General features: G+C 43.1%; 1 protein-coding gene across 2 annotated transcripts in view; it reads left to right on the top strand.

Moving 5' to 3' along the window:
• Positions 1 to 7,500, top strand: part of LOC119597843 (BTB/POZ domain-containing protein 6-B-like) — an 89,440-nt gene that overhangs the window by 2,832 nt on the left and 79,108 nt on the right. The window contains exon 2 of one of the 2 annotated variants that reach the window (XM_037947495.1): positions 4,255 to 4,381. The gene's annotated coding sequence lies outside the window, so the exon portion shown is untranslated. Of the gene's footprint in view, positions 1 to 4,093; positions 4,382 to 7,500 lie in introns of those variants that run through there. The other variant, XM_037947494.1, reaches the window with a different exon arrangement.

The following is a 7,500-nucleotide window of genomic DNA, read 5'->3' as shown; positions in this document are numbered from 1 at the left end:
CATCTCTCTCTCTGTCTCTCTCATCTCTCTCCGTCTCGTCTCTCTCATCTCTCTCTCTCTCTCTTCCTCTCTCTCTCTCTCTCTTCTCTTCTCTCTCTCTTCTCTTCTCTTCTCTTCTCTTCTCTTCTCTTCTCTTCTCTTCCTCTCTCTCTCTCTCTCTCTCTCTCTCCTCTTCTCTCTCTCTCTCTCTCTCTCTCCTCTCTCTCTCTCTTTCTCTGCCAGTCCGTCTGTGTATCTATCTATCTACTTACCTACCTACATACCTATTTATCTATATACCTATCTATCTCTATTTCCCGTGCTTTCAAAATGACAAACTGTGTATTACAATTGTACCGAGATTATCACCGTCATATCGCTTCATCGCAATCCCTGTCTAGTCTTTAAAATACTCCATAGTTTATCGAGGCCGCGAACAGAACCACTGTATCCTGATTGGATGTCTAGAATGGACAGCGTGAACTTAGTGTCAACTCAGAGTGTCTAGTTTCAACTCGGTGTCTAGTGTCAACTCAAGAGTGTCCAGTATCATACCAGATTGACCAGTGTCAACTCAAACGTCTAGTGTCAACTCAGAGTGCCCAGTTTTCAACTCAGACTGTCTAGTGTCAACTCAGAGTGCCCAGTGTCAACTCACAGTGCCCAGTGTCAGACTCAGCGTCCAGTGTCAACCCAATGCGAACCCAGAGAGCTCCGAAACGACCCCAGAAAACCCCCTGCGTGAACTGAGGGTGCCCACCACCAACCCAGACAGCCCCGCATGCCTCTCGCAAGAGCGTATCGGCCGAGCGCCACGACCGTGAAATGCCCGACGCTTTCCCGACGGCGAGGATCGACGGGGGAAAAATCTCTTCCTCTCTTCCCCCCTTTTTCCCTTTTTTTTCCCCCTTTCCCTCTTTTCTTTTCCCACTTCCTCCTCTCCTTTTCTTTTTTTTCCCCCTTTTCCCCTTTTTCCCTTGTTTCCCTTTCCTTTTTCCCTCCTTCGCTTTCTCCTCCTTCCTTCTTTTACTCTTTTTCCCCCCCTTATCCTTTATTCTTGGCCTCTTTTCCTCTTCTGTTTCCCGGGTTTTTTCTTCAAATTCCTTTTCTCCTTCCTTCCTCCCCCTTTCCTCAATCCCGTTTTTTAAACTAAAACTTTCTTTCCTCCCCCCCCTTTCCCTCCTTCTTTCCTCTTTCCCTTCCCCCTCCCTTCCCTCCTCCTTCCCCAAAAACCCCCCTGGGCCCCCAAAAACCCCCTCTGCTTTTCCCCCCCCCCCCCCTCCTCTCCCCCTTCCCCCCCCTTGCCCCCCCTTTCCCCCTTTCCGCCTTTTTTCTTTTTCTCCCTTTTTTTTCCCCCCTTTTTAAACACCAGGGGCGCCCCCGGTCTGGGGAACCTTTTGGGGGACCTTTCCCTCCGTTTTTTTTTTTAATTTTTTTTTTTTTTTTTTTTTTTTTTTTTTTTTTATTTTTTTTCTTTCTTCTTTTTTCTTCTCTTTTAACAAAAACCAACCCCCAAACCCCCCCCACCCCCCCCCCACAAACAAAACCCCAAAACCCCCCAAAAAACCCCCCCAAAAAAAAAAAAATTTTAAAAATTTTTTATTTTATAATTTTAAAATTTTAAAATATCAAAATTAAAACAAAACACAAAAAAACAAAAACAAAAACCCCCAAAAACCAAACCAAAAAACCCCCCCAAAAAAACCCCAACCCCCAAAACCAAAACAACCCCAAAAACAAACACAAACCTATTTTTTTAAAAAAATTTTAAATTTTAATAAGTTATTAAAAATTTTTAATTTCAAATTCTATAAAATAACATTCAAAATCAATTAACCACGCCCAAAAAACCCCAAAACCCAACCAAACCCAAACACCCAAAACCCAAAAAAAAAACCCCCCACACCAACACCCCACCCCCCCCAAACAGGGGAAAAAAAATTTTAAATTTTTCAAATTTTTTTGGGGAATGAGTTTTTTAAAATTAATAATTTAAAAATTTTTGGGGGTTTTTTTGGGGGGGTGGGGTGGGGGGGGGGGGGGTTGGGGGGGTTGGGTTTTTTGGTTTTTGGGGGTTTGGTGTTTTTTTGTTTTTTTTTTGTTTTTTTTATAAAATAAAAAAAAAAAAAAAAAAAAAAAAAAAAAAAAAAACAAACAAAAACCCAACACACCCCCCCCCCAAAAAACCCCCCCAAAACACACACACACCACCCCACCCCAAAAACCCCCTTTTTTTTTTTTTTTTTTTTATATATATATATATATTTTTTTTTTTTTTTTTTTTTTGTTTTTTTTTTTTTTTTTTTTTTTATATAATATAAAAAAAAAAAAAAAAAAAAAAAAAAATTTTTTTTTTTTTTTTTTTTTTTTTTTTTTGTTGTGTTGGGGGTTTTTTGGTGTGGTGGTTTTTTTTTTTTTTTTTTTTTTTTTTTTTTTTTTGTTTTTGTTTTGGGGGGGGGGTTTTTTTTTTTTTTTTTTTTTTTATTATATTTTTTTTAAAATTAAATATATATTTTATATAAATATATATAAAAATTTAAAAAATATATATTATATATATTTATATTAAAATATATTTTATTATTTTTTTTTATTTATTAAAAATTAATAAAATTTTTAAAAATCATACTTACATTACATTTTCCCAAAATTCCCCAACAACAAAAAAAAAGTTCAAAAATCAAGAAAAACTCCCCCGGCTTAACCAATCACACGTTTAGCATTAATGGATCGCCAACTAACGCTGTTTTGTTCCGCGTTTCGCCAGCGGCCGATTCGGGACGGCGTGGCTGCCCCTCGACCCTCGGCTCTTGCTCTTAAAAAGGAACAAGCAAGATTATCGATCACGCTAATGCTGAGATAATTTTTTTTAATTAGTGCTACTGTTGTTGTTGTTTTTGGGTTTTTTGGTTTTTTTTTTCATTGTTATTATTTTATATTAAAGAAATTTAAAAAAAGTGATTTTTGATGATGATAGATGATGGTGATTTTAAAAGATGATGATGAAAAATGTGATTGGGTATGAGATGATTGTTTTTTTTTTTTTATTATTATTATTTTTATTATATATTTTTATTTAATTTTTAAATTTTTTTTAAATTTTATTTTAAATTTTTACTATTTATATTTCTTTCCTCCCTCCCTTCCTCCCCCCCCCCCCCTTCCTTTTCTCTCTCTTCTCTCTCTCCTTTTTTTTTTTTTTTTTTTATAATTTTTTATATTTATTTTTTATTTATTTAATATTTATATATATATATATAAATAATTAAACCTTCCTCTTTCCCTCCCTCCCCCCTCCCCCTTTTATTCCATCTCTCCTCTCCCTTTCGGCCGGGTTTAAAACCTTCCCCCCCCTTCCTTCCCCCAAAAAAAAAAAAAAAAACCCCAAATTGGGGGGTTTTTTAAATTTTTAATTTTTGGGGGATAAAAAGAAAAACCTTTCCCTTTTAACAAAGTGGGTAATGTTTTTAAAAAAAGGGGCCAAAAATTGGGCCCTTGTGGCCCCCCCGGGGGGGGGGGGTGCGGGCCCCCCCGTCCCCCCTGCGCGGGGGAAAGGGGCCGCGACCGGGGATTTCAAAAAATCCCCCTGGGTCGCATTCCCCGGGAGAAGAGGAGATCCCCGACTTTCTTTCTCCGGGAATGTTTGGGTTTTCGCAAGGGCGTTGGAGAACGGTGGGAAAAACGGGGTTTTTTTGTGACCATCCCTCCGGGAATTGGGGAATGGCGGGGGCAGGTGGCCCGAGAGAGGATCAACGCGGGGTCGCCCCCCGACGGGGGTTTTCTCGGAGGGAACGTGCGCATTTAGGAGGGGTTGGTTAAAGTGCTAAAGGGTTGTAATCCCCTTGCCATGAAGGGGGTTTTTTTTTTCCCCCGGGGTTTTTAATCTCGCCTTTCTCTTTCTTTTCCGTTCCCCCCCCCCTTTTCCCCTTTTTTTTTTTTTTTTTCTCTCTTCTCTTTTTTCTCCTCTCTCCTCCTCTCTCTCCTCTCTCTCCTCCCTTTTCCCTTCTTTTCTCTCTCTCTCTCTCCTCTCTCTCTCTCTCTCTCTCTCTCTCTCTCTCTCTCTCTCTCTCTCTCTCTCTCTCTCTCTCTCTCTGACAATTCTCCTCCAACGCCAATAAAAAAATAATACAAATAAAAAAAAAATAAAGAAAAAAATAGCGTGGAATATCAGCCTCCTTCATCACAGAACGAAAACAATAGAAAACAAAAGAAAACAAAAGAAAAAAAAAGAAAACGCGCTTTCTTCTCACCGCCCGTGTTCTCTCTCCTCGATAGAACAGAGGAAGAAGAACACAGCTCCCTCAGGTTCAAAGTGAACACCTGCATTCCCAAGAGAAGAACAGAATCGGCGCAGTGTTCTTCAAGGAGTCTTCGTCTCGCTTGGATTACCCCCCTCTGTCTCGTAAGTAGGAATTGTTCACCTGTCGCATCTGTCTGTCGGAATGAAACACCTGTATGGCGCTCGTTTTTTTTTTTCTTTCTTTTTTTTTGGCGTGTGCTAAAGGTGTTTTTTTTTTTCCATTCTTTTTTTTCTTTTTTTTTTAAGAATGTGTTGTATTTGGGACGATTTTTATGTGCTGTTTATACAGTGTTTCTATTTTATTGCTCTTTTTTTGACGATAGAATTATCTATGTTCATCTATCTATCTATCTATCTATCTATCTATCTATCTATCTATCTATCTATCTATCTCTATTTCTACTATCTCTCTCTATCTGTCTATCTCTATCGATTTCTCCTTAGCATTTAGTCATTCGCCGAAACTTGACGAGAGTGAAACCAGTGCTCACCTGAGTCACGTGTTCACTCTTAGGCGCTCGATGACGTAACCGGTTATTCATGAGGTCCGCAGGGGGTCAACGTTAATTTTAAACGGAAAAACGACTGGGGTTTTGGGGGGAATATGTACCTTTTTGTTGTTGTCATTTTTTATTTATTAGTTTATTTATTATTATTTATCTTTTTTTTTCTCTCCCCCAAAAAAAATCCAAGGGGATTTTACTGTTGAACTAAAAAAACATGAATTAGCTAAAAATTTGGGCAAAAAAAAGAGGAGAGAGAGAGAGAGAGAGAGAAAGAGAGAAAAGAGAGAAAGAGAGAGAGGGGAGAGAGAAGAGAGAGAGAGAGAAAAGAGAGACCCGCGAGAGCGAGAGCGGAGAGGGGAAAAAGGAGAGAGAAGAGAGAGAAGAGGGGAAAAGAGAGAGGGGAGAGAGTGAGAGAGAGAGAGAGAGAGAGAGTGAGGGGGGAGGAGAGAGGGGGGAGAGGGGAGAAGAGAGGAGAAAATTTTTTGTCGAAAATTTGTATTTTTTAACATGAAAGAGTCTCGATAGAAAAAAAAAAAATAGTATACCCCCCTTAAAATTTTAAACGTTTATTTTTTTTGTTTGTTGGGTTTGGCTCTATTTTGGGTGTGTTTGTTTTTTTTTTTTGGTGTCGTTTGTTCTGTCCCTGTCCGTCTGTTTTGCATTTTTTTTTTTTGTCTTTTTGTTTTTTTTTGTTTGTTTCCTTGCTTGCTTGCTTTTTTTGTTTGTTTGTTTGTTTGTTTGTTTCGGGGACGTGTCGAGGGAGAAGGACCCAGAGCCCCTAGAACCAACCCGGGAGGCAAAACCCACATTAAACCCCTTTTTTCGCCCCCTCTTTCTGGGGATGCGGGTCGACCCCCCCCCTTTTTTTTCCCTCCCTTCCGTTTATAATTCCCTCCCTCCCTCCCTCCCTCCTTCCCTCTCTGGCTCCCTCTAACCCTTCCATCCTCCCTTCTGCCCCTCCGCCATAATTCCCTCCCTCCCTCCCTCCCTCCTTCCATCTATTCCTTCCCCCCTCCCTCCAACCCCTCTCTCTTTTCTCTCCCCCTGTCTCTGTCTCTCCCTCTCTCCCTTCCCCCTCTCCTCTCCTTTCTCTCTCCCCTCTCTCCCCTCTCCTAATCTCTCTCCACGCTCTCTCTCTCTCTCTCTTCTCTCCCCTCTCTCTCTCTCCCTCTCTCTCTCTTCCCCCTCTCCCCTCTCTCTCTCCCCTCTCTCTCTTCTTCTCTCTCTGCCCTCTGCCCTCTCCCTTTCTCCTCTCTCTCCCCCTCCTCCTTTTTCTCTCTCCCCTTTTTCTCTTTTCCTTTTTCTCTCTTTTCCTCTCTCTCCCCTCTCCCCTCCTCTCCTCTCTCTCTCTCTTCTCCTCCCCTCCTCTCTCTCTCTCCCCTCTCTCTCTCCTCCCCGCCCCCCGGGGCTAGTAAAAGTGGTAACGGGTGGGCCCCTCTAAACCCGAGGGGTCGGCGGTTCCCCGCCCCCCCCCCCCAAAGGCCGAAAAATTTTGCAATTGTCGCTCGGGGTTACTGCTGGGGGCGGGGCCCCACGGCGAGAAAAGGCTGGGTTTTCGGCCGAGTCAGCACCAGCTGACACCGGGGGGCGAGTCGGTTTTAAATCGCCAAAAGGCCTCATTGGCATACCCCGGGGCAGTCAAAGCTTCGCATATCGGATTTATCCTTTCTCTCTCTCTTTTCTCTCTTCTCTCTCTCTATAATATATAAAATATATTTTAATATAATAAAATATATTGATTATATATAAAAAATTATATATATATATAAATAATATATATATATTGTATATATATTTTTTTATATATATAAAATATATTATAAAATAAAATATATATATATATATCCATCCCATCACCTTCGACACCCACTCTCCTTCCCACCCACCCTCCTAATTTCCCTCCCTCTCTCCCTCCCTCCCTCCATCCCATCCTCCTTCCCACCCACTCTCCTTCTCCCCCCCCCTTCCTCCCTCCCCCCCCTTTCGCCCCGGGCGCCCCCCGGGGTTTTGCCATGACGACGGGAAGCGGGCGGGGGGGGCACGTCCCCCTTCCCGGACGCGACCCTCCCCAAACCAGGGGCCCCATAAGTCGCCTCCGTGCGCTGTCCTTCGGCGCGACGGCGGCGGAAGGGGGCTTCGCTGCCGCTCTCGTGGGGGTGGAGGTGGAGAGGGGGTGGTGGGGTGGGGTGGGGGGTGGAGGAGAAGGTGGAGGTGGACGTGTAGGTGGAAGTGGACGTGGAGGTGGAATGGAGGGGGGACGGCGGTGAGGGGGGGGGTGGACATTTAGGAGGTGGAAAAGGCAGGTGGAGGAGGTGGTAACTGTGGTGGATTTGGATGTGGTAGTGCGGGAGGTAGGGACGTGACTGTAGTTGGAGAGGTTGTGGTGGCGAGAGGTGGTGGAGATTGTGGTGGTGACTGTGCTAATAATGGTGGTGGAGATAGGTGTGATGGCGTGGGTGGTCATGGTGGCAGCGAGGGATAGGGGCTGTGTTGGAGGATCGATGCGGGTGAAGGTTCTTGTGTTGGAGTGTTGGAGTAAGTGGTTATGATGACATGGGTGGATATGGTGGTGTTGTGGTGGAGAGGTTGTCATTGCGTGGGGATTTTTTTTGGGGGGGGGTTGTGATGATGGTGGAAGTGGTGGAGATGATGGAGTATTGGTGGGGATGCCGATGGGGAGGGCGGAGGTGTTGGAGGATATTGATATAGATGTTT

Source organism: Penaeus monodon, chromosome 40, assembly GCF_015228065.2.
Source record: "Penaeus monodon isolate SGIC_2016 chromosome 40, NSTDA_Pmon_1, whole genome shotgun sequence".
NCBI lineage: Eukaryota > Metazoa > Arthropoda > Malacostraca > Decapoda > Penaeidae > Penaeus > Penaeus monodon.
Note: the sequence above shows the minus strand (reverse complement) of the source record. Positions and strands in the feature narration are given on the sequence as shown.